The sequence below is a fragment of the Pinus tabuliformis genome, chromosome 9 (assembly GCF_031772625.1).
Source record: "Pinus tabuliformis cultivar Carrire ecotype Pingquan chromosome 9, CPIR1, whole genome shotgun sequence".
Classification (NCBI taxonomy): Eukaryota; Viridiplantae; Streptophyta; class Pinopsida; order Pinales; family Pinaceae; genus Pinus; species Pinus tabuliformis.
Window position 1 is genome coordinate 357,424,095 of NC_142307.1, and position 14,557 is coordinate 357,438,651.

Genomic DNA, 14,557 nt, shown 5'->3' on the forward strand with positions numbered 1-14,557 from the left:
GAAGCTAGAATTTCCTTGTGGACGAATGGGTGGCTATCTAGGGGTGGAAGGTTCATCTTGTTAAAGGCATGTTGTGGATAGCATTCCAATATATTGGACATCGATCACAAAACTGTGAAATGTATTCTAACTAAAATCAGAAAGGCTTGTTATAGTTTTTTATGGTCTGGAAATAGGAAATCAAAGGGAATTCCTTTGGTAAAATGGTATAGAATTACCTAACCCCAAAGTATGGGCATCTGGCATATAAAAAGCATATACCATTTCAGTAGAGTGTTGGCTTCCAAGAATTTATGGAGACTAACATTCATTCAATCCTTATGGGTAGGGTAATGTGATCCAAATATCTAGGTGAATTTTGATAATGGAGTGGTTCACTTTGCCTGGGAAAATTAAAAATGGCACATTGGCGTGGAAAGATTTCATGGATTCTTTCCCTTTAATTGGTCGTTGGACGGTTTGGAAAATAGGTAATGGGAAAAGTGTGTTCATATTGGTGATGATACCTGGGTAGCAGTAGGTGATCCCTACAAGTTGTCTCAAATATGATCTTAAAGCTAAAAGAAAAAGGTTATTACTTTTTGAGGGATGTTTGACCTTGGGACCTTTCCTTGACAAGAAGTTATAGGTAGTTGTTCATGGATCATATTGGTCTTGAGGAAAGTCCATCACCATTGTTATTGATGAATGGTTCCCTTATGTAGATAGTTCAGTCTCAAGATTCACTCATCTAGATCTTGAGGTGGAGGATTTTTTGAGTTCGACAAAAATCCTAACTCTTGGTGTCTTCACAACAAAGGTAGGATATAAAGTCTAGCTAGAGCTTGGATTCCATGAGGAGCACAAGTGGTGGTGGAAACATTTGTGGAAAATATAGGTCCAATTAAGGAAAAAATTCTCACGTGGCTAGCCTTATTCAACAAGCTCTTAACCTACTATAATATACTTGAAGGGCCCAGCCAAGTCTTAGTCGGTGATTACTATGTAAAAATTAATTAGAGACTATTAATGATTTATTAATTTCTTATTCTTTCTCCTCTAAAGCGTGGGATTTTTTGAAATCAAATTTTGATATCTCATCAAGGTGGGTTGGGCCTAAGTTAGAGGATTATGTATTTTCATGTCTCAATGATTCTTCTCTAATATGTTATGGGTTTCTTCCTATTTTTCTTCTTTATTTCTCTTGGTGGGATAGGAACTTAATGATATTTCAAGACAAGCAAGTTTCAATAGAGATTGTCTCTAAGCTAGTAGTAAAGGTCACAAGGGAATATGAGATTGATACAAAGCAATTAAAAATAAAAATTCATATTATTCCTTCTTTGTATTTTGGTATCCAATGGGGATATCTTGATGGGTCCAGTCAAGGAAACCCTCCACGATGCAAGGCTAGAGTTATTCTCAATCTTTCCCAATCATATTTCTATCTCCTTAGATACTCTTCAGGTCAAGGTTAAAACTCAAAGGCTAAGTTTGTAGCTCTATGGATTCTCTTATTTCAAGCCCTGTAGATTGGAGTATCAAAACTGCAAGTGTTGGGTGATTCAAAACTCATTATACATTGGGAAAACAAAATAGTGAAGGTTTAAAATGTCAAGTTTCAACCCATACTTATTCAAATCAAGGAGTGCACTTCAAGCTTAGAATGGTCATCCTTTACATACATTTATAGGGAAAATGAGGATAGAGCTAATGAGTTGTCCAAGGAGGCTATTTCCCTTTAGGTTGGGTCCTTCCTCATTAATGAATTTTTTATTAGCTAGTGCAAGACATGTCCTTCTTATTATAAATATTATACCATAGTCTTGTTTTAATGAGTAGGGGAAATCATTTATGACATCATGTGAGAATTTTTGTGGATTCTATAACTCATCATTTTTTAAGGAGTCCACTGTATTGAAAAGTAATTATCAAATGTATTTTGAAACAATATCTTAGATTGGGCTAAACTTTGTTTTTAGCTCATGAATATGTATATTTATATTTTAAAGAAATAAAAAGTTTTTTCTTCAAGGAAAAACTATAAAATCTAAACCCATCCATGTCAATTCCACCTTTACTATATCAATAACCAAGGGATTTACTCTATCCTTGTTAATTTCATTGTTGTTGAAGGAGTTACATCATTGTTAGTTCATCCACTTTTGATGTTCACACTAAGTAAGGCGTTTGTGACTTCCTATAACAAAGAAAAAACGAGAATTCACATAGGATAACCTTATTGGGCATAAAGCATTCATCCAAGAAGTGTTAAAGTTAAATTTATCCTAAGTATATTCAATGTTAAGCTTCATTGTATTTGTAAAATCACTTTAGAAAAAAATAAAATTAATTATGAACATGCCTTGCATAGATATAGTGTTATTCACAATACATGCAAACATTATATATATATATATATATCTTAACCAAATTGAGAATTTATGGATAATCGATAACTTCAAAACACCTACAACCGCTATTAGACCAGATACAACTATTTCATAAAATCCACAAATGTGTCATTTATAACAAGTCTCTAGAGACTTTAACCCACTCAGCTAGACAAATGAATTATTCATTAAACTGCTTCATCTAAGATCCTTTAAGTATAGACCTTGTATATACTTTTTTTTAAATTATTGCATATTATATTCATATGTGAAGAGAAGATTACATCGTTAACATTTTCCAGAACCCACAAGGAGACTAGCTAACCCAACATACCAGTAACAGAGTAGAACTACCCATGTCCATGATATCATGACCAACATTTACTCAGCTAACCTACAAAGCTCAGAGCTGAAGGGAAATTACAATTCATTGATGACATAATCAATAACCACAAAACATATGATCTGCTAATTTTTACACTGCTCTATGTTGTTTCAATTACTTTAGCCCAATTCAATTCTTCAATTAGCAATCTTTCAATAAAAATTAATAATTTTCATCAATCAATAGTAACTGAAGATAGAACAACAATGCAATGACAATAGGAGGTAATCAACACATCAACAAAAGACACTAGATTTGGTCAATGACCAGGGGAAAACCCCACAAGGGAGAAAACCCTTTGTAATTATTATTCTATTAGATTGTCATAAAATGTTCAACGGAGAGTACAATGAGCTCATACAAAAATATCCAATAATATCAACCAAACAATATCACAAATATGATCTAGCAACAATGTTGATTAGATTTAGCTTTCCTATTTTGCGATCAACTGTCAAATTGAAACCCTAAATCCCCACCACAATGAGGAAGAGTTATGTGTGCGATTGAGACACTCCAACTAAATGGATGAGACTGTGTGCCTGCAATTATAATCGAAAAATGTATGCATTAACCCTATGGGTGGAACCCAAAAACCCTAATCACACGTGTAAGCTTCAGACCCTACAATTTCGGACATGTACAAACCAAACTCTGCGAACCAAACTTCAGACTTGTACGAACCGTTCTAATGAAGAGAGAGAAGAAGAAGATGTTTGATGATGGTGTCCAAATGAGGTTCACTTGACTTGTATTTATAGGCTTCCAAGGGTGACCAATTTTCTTTAGGGCCGACCTGATCAAATGTGACATTGTGAGCTTTAATTCAAAAAAACACTTTCCCTTGTCCAAATTCATTATTTCAAAACTCAAATTTGGTCCTCTCAAAAAGAGGAATCTAGTCCCATAATTGGAATTTGTCGTTGAGTTGACAAGTTAACATGAGCAAGTAAAGTGCACAATGGGTGAACAAAAACAAAATCCATTAACTAAACCAATTATAATAAAAAGGTTATAACTAAGATATATTTCTTAAAGCTTATCATTATTAATTTAACGTTACTTTTATTTTATTTTAGTAAAAAATAGCTTACTATTCTTAATTTTCATCTTCATTATAACCATTAACTTAATTTTTATTATTTAAAATTTATTTTTATAATACTTAATAATTAATTAATTCTATTATATCCCATAATTATGAAATCTAAATCTATTTCTATAAATTTTATCTTTATGGATTTATTTTTGAGTTTGTATTAGTTGTGTTTTGATTATAAATATTTACTTATTTGTCAATGTAAAGAATTAGAAGAAAAAAAATGATATTCAGTTAGGGTATCTTCTTCCATAACACATCTATTGTTTGTTAACCATGTGTTTTTGTTCAATGTAGGCACTAATCACGAGTTCTCTTCCATAAAAAAAATTATGGGTTTATATTACCTAGTTACAAGGATGAAAGTAAATGTTAACAAGTCTTGCATCCATTTTCATTTCGGAATATCTTAGTGCAAATTTAAAATCCTGCCTTAATTTACCTCAAAGAAAAAATCAAGATGACCTAATGTATATAGGGTTTCATTTGAAACCAATCTCCTATAATTTTGAAGATTTGTTATAGCTTTGTAGAAAAAATGAAGCTAGAATTTTCTTGTGGAAAAATAGGTGGCGATCTAGGGGTGGAAGGTTCGTCTTGTTAAAGGAATTTGTGGAGAGCATTCCAGTATATTGGAAATCGATCACAAAAGTTTAAAATGCATCCTCACTAAAATCAGGAAGGCTTGTTATAGTTTTCTTTGGTATGGAAATAGGAAATCAAAGGGAATTCCTTTGGTAAAATGGTCCAGAATTACCCAACCCAAAAGTTTGGGCAATTGGCGTATAAAAAACATATACCATTTCAGCAGAGTGTTGGCTTCCAAGAATTTATGGAGACTAACATTCATTCAATTCTTATGGAGTAGTGTAATGTGATCCAAATATCTAGGTGATTGTTTGATAATTGAGTGGTTCCCTTCATATAGGAAAATGGTGAAAAATGGCTCATTGGTGTGGAAATTTTTCACGGATTCTTTCCCTTTAATTAGTTGTTGGACGGTTTGGAAAATAAGTAATGGGAAAAGTGTGTTCATCTTGGTGAAGATACCTGGGTAGGAGAAGGTGATGCCTACAAGTTGTCTCAAAATATGATCTCAAATCTAAGAGAAAAAGGTTATTACTCTTTGTGAAATGTTTGATCTCGAGAAATTTCCTTCACAAGTAGGCTTAGGTAGTTGTTTGTGGATCAAATTACTCTTGAGGAAAGTCTAGTTGAAGAATGGGTCTATTATGTGGATAGTTCAATCTCAGGATTCATTCATCTGGATCTTGAGGTGGAGGATTTTTTTGAGTTCGACAAAAAACCTAACTATTGGTGTCTTCACAACAAAGCTAGGATATAAAGCCTAGCTAGAGCTTGGATTCCATGAGTATCACAAGTGGTGGTAACAACGCTTGTGGAAAATCAATGCTCCAATTAAGGAAAAAATTCTTATGTGGCTAGCATTATTCAACAAGCCCTTAACCTGATATAATCTAGTTAAAAGGGCATATTCATGTCTCAATCAATGCATGTTATGTAAAATTGAATTGGAGATTACTAGTCATTTATTAATTTCTTATTCTTTCTCCTCTAAAGTGTGGGATTCTACGAAATTGAATTTTGATATCTCATCAAGGCGGGTCGGGCCTTGGTTAGCGGATTTTGTGTGTTCATGTCTCAATGATTCTTCTATGATGTGTTATGGGTCTCTTCCTCTTCTCCTTATTTATTTCTTTTGGTGGGACATGAACTTAGTGATATTTCAAGACAAGCAGGTTTCAATAGAGATTGTCTCTAAGCTAGTAGTAAATCTCACAAGGGAATACAAGATCGATATAAAGTAGTTAAGAATAAAAAATCATGGTATTCCTTCTTTGGATTTTGGTATCCAATGGGGATATCTTGATGCGTGCAGTCAAGGATACCCTCCACGATGCAAAGATAGAGCTATTATCCATTTTCCCAATCATATTTCTATCTCCTCATATACTCTTTAGGTCAAGGTTCAAACCCAAAGGCTAAGTTTGTAGCTTTGTGGATTCTCTTATTTCAAGCCCTGAAGGTTGGATTGTCAAAATTGCAAGTGTTGGGTGATTCAAAACTCATTATAGATTGGGTAAACAAAATAGTGAAGGTTTAAAATGTCAAGTTTCAACCCATGATTATTCAAATCAAGGTGTGCACTTCAAGCTTAGAATGGGCATCCTTTACACACATTTATAGGGAGAAGAAGGCTAGAGCTAATGATCCATCCAAGGACGCTCTTTCCCTTGAGGTTGGGTCCTTCCTCATTTGTGATTTTTTTTTAGGATCATATAGTACAAGACATGTCCTTTTTCTTATAAATATTCTACCATAGTCTTGTTTTAATGAGTAAGGGAAATCTTTTATTACATCATGTGAGCATTTTTGTGGATTTTATAACTGATCATTTTTTAAGGAGTCCACTGTATTAAAAAGTAATTATCAAATGTATTTTGAAACGATATGAATATTTGTATCTTAGATTGGGCTAGACTTTGTTTTTAGCCAATGTATTTGTATATTTCTATCTTCAAGGAAAAAAAAAACAACAACAACAACTATAAAATCTAAACCCATCCATGCCAATTCTACCTTTACTATATCAATAACCAAGGGTTTTACTTTATCCTTGTTAATTTCATTATTGTTAGAGGAGTTACATCATTGTTAGTTCATCTACTTTTGACGTTTACACTAAGCAAGGTGTTCGTGACTCCCTATAACAAAGGGAAAATGGGAATTAACATCAATAACCTTATTGGGCATAAAACATTCATCGAAGAAGTTTTAAAGTTAAATTTACACTAAGTATATTTAATGTTAAGCTTCATTGTATTTGTAAAATCACTTAAAAAATAATAATAATAAAAATTAGAAACATGTCTTGCATAGATATAGAGTTATTCACAATACATGCAAACCTATATATTTCATAAATGCCACAAATGTGTCAGTTATAACAAGTCTCCAGAGACTTGAACCCACTCAGCTAGAGAAACAAATTGTTCACCAAACTACTTCAACTAAGATCCTTTGACTACAAGCCTTATATATATATATATGTGGATGGATGGTAAATTACTACATTTTATATTCATATTCGAAGAGAAGATTATGTCGCAAACATTTTCCAGAACCCACAAGGACCAGCTAACCCAACATACCAGTAACAGAGGGGAATTGCCCATGTCCACAGATATCATAACCAACATTTACTCTGATGACCTTCAAAGCTCAGAGCTAAAGGGAAATCACAATTCATCAATGACATAATCAATAACCACAAAAATACAACCAAGTAAAATGCATAATGGGCACATATAAAGTAATATCCATAAACTAAACCTTTTATATTAAAAAGGTTTTAACTAAGATATATTTCTCAAAGTTTATCATTATTAATTTAACTTGACTTTTATTTTATTTTAGTTAAAATTAGTCTTACTATTCTTAATGTTAATCTTTATTATAACAATTAACTTTATTTTTATAATTTCATATTATTTTTTTTATTGATTTTAATTTTACTATACTTAATAATAAATTAATTATCTAATATCCCATAATTATGAAATCTAAATATATTCCCATCCATCTTATCTTTATCAATTTATTATTGACTTTGTATGAATTTTTATTATAAATATTTACTTATTTATCCATATAAAGTATTAGAAAAAAATGGATATATTAAAAGTTTTTTTATCTTATTTTATTGGTGATAAGAACATAATTAAAAATAGAAAAAGCAAAAAAAAATATCAAAATTAAGAGGTAATAAATTGAAATAGAAAAAGTAAGAAAAAAAACATGTTTCAATTGTTTTTCTCTACTTAAAACACCTAATCTTGTGATTTTTTTAGCAATATTATATAAGTTAATGTGTATAATACAAATATAATAATATTATCTATACGAGAGGATGGCTCGCGAGGGTTTGGGTTAGGGTTTCAGGTTCTCTGCAGGTCACAGTAACCATGCAAGGCTACCGTTAACCTGCATCTCCGTCGTTTACTACCGCGCCCCGTTCGTCACCTTTCACCATACTGCGCGTTGGTTGACCTGCCGGGATATTGGGGGGGTTATGCTGTGTCGCTATCTCCCGGTTGACAACCCGTTGATGGTTTGTGTTACCTGCTGCAGACGGTCCGTTCCCTGTGCACTGTTTTACTCTCCGTTTTTTCCTGCTATCCGAGGTGTCCGCCGTTCCAAGAAGCAGCTGGCGTCATGGAGGACCTTGAAGCCGTTGATTACTCTGAAGACCCGCTGGAGGGGGTCTCCATCTGGCGCTCCTCTTTCTCCACATCAGAAGGTATGTACAACTCTGGCCTCACCGAGAATTACCCTTCATATTCCTTCGCGGAACCGTCACGGTTACATCCTGTGGTCCTCCCGGATGACCCTCCTACCTGGCCATCGCTTTCTCCCCCCCCCCCCCCACTCCCCGACAACCCTTGGTTTCGTTTCCGGCTGTTTGAACCCTAACCCTGGTTTGGACCTCCCAGCGACTGGAGCATTTACCCGGTCGTTTTTTCCCCCATCGATTCCCCTAGCTTCGGCTGGTTTTACCCCTCAAGTCTCTTTTGCCCCTCCGTCCGGCAGCTTTACCACAGTTCCACCGCCCATCGGTTCCCTCCCTGTCTCTGTGGGCATTTCTAACCCTTACCCTCCCCCCCGGCTGTTTCAGCCCCTCCTCCGATCCGGTCCCATAACCAGCCTCCTCCTCTGGGATCTAAAAGGAAGTACAAGTGTTTCAAATCCAAGGCAGACGATATCTTTCTCATATTAGAAGAGGACATTCAGTGGGGAGAGACTATGGACTTCGCTAACAGGGTACTGGTTGGGTGCATCAGAGGTCGGAATTACACGGCCGCCCGCTTGAAGACCTGGGCAACTGAGGTTTGGGGTCACCATCTGGTTGACATTCCCTTCGTGCAAACTTTCATGAGGGGATGGTTTGCTTTGAGATTCGCTCGTGCTGACCATACCAATTGGGTATTGTCCTCTTACTGGCATTTTGAACATGCCTCGGTGCTCCTCAAGCGATGGACACCCCTCTTTGACCCTGAGACTGAGCAGATAGGCATTGGACCAGTTTGGATTCGACTCCCAGGCCTTCCCCTGCAATACTGGTCTGAAGACATCTTCCGGCGGATTGGCAATGCGATAGGCTCCTACATGGATTATGATAAATCCTATCAGCTCACAGGCATGATGGCTTATGCACAGATTCTCATCAATCTGGACACCAGGGGCGGATTACAAGAATTCATTACTATTCAATGGAGGGACACATCTCGCAAACAGATCATTGACTATGAAGGTATTCTGTATCGCTGTCGCAGATGCCACAAAGTGGGGCATCTATACAAGGATTGTCCTCTCCTTCAGAAAATCAGGGATAATGCATAGGGCTTGGAGACCGAACATCCTATGGGAAATCCCTCTCGGCAAAATAAAGATAATGATCATGAGGAGCGCGACAAGGATGCAGGGGAGTCCCAAGGTACTCCTGATAAAGCGGACGCGGTCAAGGGTACCTCAGCTTCAAACCCTCCACCGCCTCCTCCACAAGCAAGCACCGCACCTGATCAGGAGGACAACTCGATGCCGGGTATGTTACTTTCATCCTCCTCTCACATTCCTCCTGTGTCTAGCATATCTGATGTTATTGCATCTCATTCTATCAATTGCACATCTCCCCCCCTATCATCGCTCATGGCCTCCGTGGGTATACTTAGAACCCAGGGCCTTGCCCCTCCCTCCTCCCTTATCTGTTCCCTCCCCCTCCCCTCTCCCGCCACTTCCCCCTGCATTCCATCCCTGTCATCTTCCTCCCTCCCTTCCCACTCCATCCCCTCCCCCTCCGTATCCCCCCGGTACTCACTCCGTTCCAGATCGAAGGAAAGAAGCTTTAATGCGATTAGTCTGGACACTGAGGCTACCCCTGTCTCCCATAAGAACTCAAGAGGCCGACCCTCACGCCTCACTAAAGCCAAACACACTGCGGGAGAAGAAGTTGCCCTTGGGCGAAAACAAACCATTTATAGGGCCCTTAGAGCTAGGAATGGCCCGCAGACTCATCCTTCATGAAGATCCTATCATTCAACTGCAGAGGGTTTGCTAGCCTACCCAAAAAACTAGCGCTTAGAAGACTGCTCACCTCGTCTCAGACGGACATTATATTTCTACAAGAAACGCTCTGTTTAGCCGAACCTCTAATCCACACACTAAATTCCTAGCTGCCTAATTGGACCTTCCACGCTTTGGATGCGTCAGGGAGATCTGGGGGTTCTGCTATTGGGATAAGTAACAAAGCTTTGGAGATCAGGAACATTTGGGGAGGCAGAGGCTTCATTGGCTTGGATATTTTTGCCCACCCTATTGAGATGGAAATCCGCATTATGAATGTTTATGGTCCTTGTGCAGACAGGGCAAACTTTTGGAGATCCTTACTGGACTCTGACCTCCTTCAGGCAGACAACATCATTCTAGGAGGGGACTTAAACTTTTCGTTGGGTTTTAGCGAATCTTGGGGACACTCGGCCCAGGTAGACTGCTTATCTGATACTATCTCTAACCTACTTGAGGAACATCAGTGGGTGGACATTCCTTCTGCCAGGATTCAGTTTACTTGGACTAATAATCGCAGTGGTGACCACAGTCTTGCCAGAAGACTTGACAGATTTCTCATCAAGGAAGCTTTACTAAGCAGACTTCCTCGCATTCGTCAATGGGTTGGGACTGGTGGCATCTCAGATCATCGACCAATATACTTGGAATTGGTTGACACAAACCAGAAGATCAGGAGCCCCTTCAAATTTAATGCCTCTTGGCTAAAAGATCCTTCGTATATACAGATGGTTACTAACTATTGGCAGACCAACCCTATTCTGGACGGAGAGGATCATACTGAAGGCTTTATCAGGAAATTAACTGAACTAAAGAGGATCTCTAAAATTTGGGCTCACCAGAAGCGTATGAATGATGACAACTCTCTGAGGGAGGTAGAGAGGGCCATTGTTGCACATGAGGACACATCTAACGGCACCTTCCCTACACCTGAGAGCAAAGAACTCTACACCTCCCACATTATGAAGCGCTCACAAATTCTGAAGGAAAGGGAAGAAAGCTGGAGGCTCAGGAGTAGGGCAATATGGCTCACCGAAGGAGATGACAACACAAAGTTCTTTCATAAATTTTCCAATGGTCGCAAAGCCATCAACACTATTTGGGAATTGCGCGATGATCAAGGACACTTAGTATCATCTCAGAGGGATCTGGCTAGATTAGCTATAGAGCATTTCAGGAGCATATATAAGGCCCCTAGAGCTGTGAACATCATGGAAATCATGCGGGTGGCTGAACATTTCCCCAGATTCGTACAACAGGAAGACACGGAGGATCTGTTGATGGAAGTATCAAAGGAAGAGCTGGAGGCAACTATAAAATGGTTTAAAAAAGACAAGAGCCCTGGTCCAGATGGGTGGACCATTGAGTTTTACATAGCTTTTTTTGAAATCCTTGGGGATGACCTTCTCAAGATCGTGGAGAACTGCAGAAGGAGTGGCAGAATATCCCCGGCCATCAAATCCACATTCATAGCCCTTATACCGAAATCAGACAATCCTGCCTCATACAACGATTTTCGTCCCATCTCCCTTTGTAATTGTCTATACAAGATTATTGCAAAGATCATCGCTAATCGCCTGAAGCCTATCCTCTCTCGACACATATCTTCTGAACAGTTTGCTTTCCTTCACCACAGACAGATTCATGAAGCAATTGCTACAGCGCAGGAACTCCTCCACACTATGCAAATTAAAAAGCAGAAAGGTATGATACTTAAGGTGGACCTCTCAAAGGCCTTCGATAGAGAAAATTGGCTTTATATCAGACTGTTGTTGACCCACCTAGGATTTCCTTTTGCATCTATCAAATGGATTATGAGCTATATAACAGATGTATCTTACAGTGTGCTACTTAATGGGGAAGCTACATCTTTCTTTAGTTCGGAGAGAGGACTCAGGTAGGGATGTCCACTCTCACCCTTACTTTTCTTACTTATCATGGAAGGATTAAGTAGGACTATTACATCTGCTCACGATAGAAATCATCCGTCAAGCATCAAGATAGCTGAGAATTTTTTCCTCACTCATCTTTTGTTTGTTGATGACATTCTCATTTTCTTTAATGGCAGTATTGGGGATACCACGGCCCTCCAGAACATTTTCAATATTTTTCAACAAGCCACAGGGATGGTAATAAATGATAGTAAATCCATGATTACTACTGTTGGTTGCACACAACACGAGATCACATACACTTCACAGCGCTTCCCTTTTACCTCTTTGAATCTGGCAGAAGGTATTAAATATCAAGGATTTAGATTAAAGCCTCTCGGATACAGGATAGCGGACTGGACATGGCTCATTGCGAAAGTGGAAAAGGGACTTCAGGTATGGTACCATAAATACCTATCTCGGGCAGGCAGACTGATCCTCATCAAAGCTGTGATAGAAGCCACTCCAGTCTACTGGATGACCCTGGCTTGGATACCAAAAGGTATTTTGAACAGACTACAAAGTATATGCTGCAGATTCTTATGGAAGGGTAATCAACCGGGCAAGCTTTTCGCCTGGGTCAAATGGGACACTATTGCAAAACCCAAGAGATGGGGAGGATGGGGCATCAAGAGGCTCGATCTATTTTCCAAAGCATTGGTAGCTAAGCTCGGCTGGCAGCTTATTACCACTAACAGTCTCTGGTCCCGAGTTGCACAAGTGAAGTATATCTGGCCTATGAATCTGATGGACTGGTTCAGACAGCAGCATGGAATGAGAAATAACATATCCAATATCTGGAAAGCGGTCATCTGTACACTTCCCCTCCTGCGTGAAGGCATTACGTGGCGTATCAAGGAGGGCAATGTTGTTCGTATCGGTTTGGACCCGTGGGTAGGTTGTGGCAACGCACATAGACTATCTGCAGACTTAATAAGGTATCTACATAGCAGGGGTATCACCCACATCAAGCACATTGGTGACAATAACAACTCCTCTTTTCTTCAGCAGGCATGGATATCGGCTCGTGAATTGGACATCCCGGTTCAGTGGCAGCAGGAATGGCAGGACTACACGGATGCCCTTACCCAGGCACACATCCGTCTCACTGATGGACCGGATGAGATAATCTGGGCTTTTGCCAAACATGGTGTATATTCTCCGAAACAGGGTTATATTAGACTAATGGAACCTCACAGGCCTCAGAACATTCTTCCAACTTGGAAATTACTCTGGAAGCTCAAGGCAGCCCCCCGCTCTCGATTACTGATGTGGAACATCCTTTTTGACAAGATTCCTACAGGGACTAATCTGATGAAAAGATCGTTTCATGGCCCATTCTGGTGCCACCTGTGTCGCAATGATGAAGAAAGCACAGAACACCTTTTTCTAAACTGCCCCACAGCAAAGGAATATTGGAACTCCATCATTGCTCACTATCCTTCCTTAAAAAACTGGCATGGGCACAATATTATGGATGCCTGGAATACATGGTGTCAAAATCACAATGGAAAAACCAAAAACATGCCTCTTCTTGTCTGTTGGGCATTATGGATTGCCCGCAACCAGTCTATATTCAACCACAGATCCCCCCATTGGCCTGCCATCTTGCTCCATACCATTGTTGATTTTGACCTTCTTCCAGTAGAGGATACCAACACCCCTCCACGCACTATCATACCTGAGATCATTTGACAAATCTAAGCCTTGGGCTTACTTTGATGGCTCTGCACAGGAGGCGAGATGTGGGGGCGGTGCCGTCCTTCATCTTAATGAAAATCATTGCTCTAAGATCCAAATTAATTTACGCAGGGGAACTAATAACTTTGCTGAACTATGCACAGCAAAACATATTATCCATTTTGCATTGCAAAAACATTGCAGACACCTACAACTATTTGGTGATTCTAAAATCGTTTGCAATTGGTTGAATGATGCATCACACTGCAATGCATTTTCATTGAGGCATATTTTAGAAGAAGCTAAAAGATTGATTTCATATTTTGACTCCTTTATCTGTCGACACATTTACAGGGAGCAAAATACAGGGGCAGATCACCTATCCAAAGAGGCAACGCATAGACAAGGAAACGACTGGTTGATACAGGAAGAGATTGATGGGACCTACTACCAGCATTATCACAGACCATTTGATGAACCTACAGACAATGGGCTATAAGGCCCATACCTATACAGACTATCCTTGTATTTACTGTACATATTTTACTTACTTGGTACTAGTTACAAACTAGTTTTGGATACTTAAAGTTTTTTGTGCTCTCTACAAAGAGCCGGATATAATTTTGATCTTGCTTTCTCTAGTTAGCAAGCAAGCATAGTCATAGTATAGTAGTTAACAGACTCCCTGCGTGGAGACACATCAGTCTTTCTTTTTGGTCAAAAGTTTATGAACTCGTCAGGCATCTCTGCCTCCATATGCATATGCACCAGGCATCTACAAAATGTAATTTCTTTATATCAATAGAAATTACGACTTTTTCCACAGGAAAAAAAAAAATAATAATAATAATAATAAATAATAATAAAATAATAAAATAATATTATCTATACTTATTAAGTAATTTCATATAGCAATGGTTATGCGACATTAGTTTTGGGTACAAAAAAA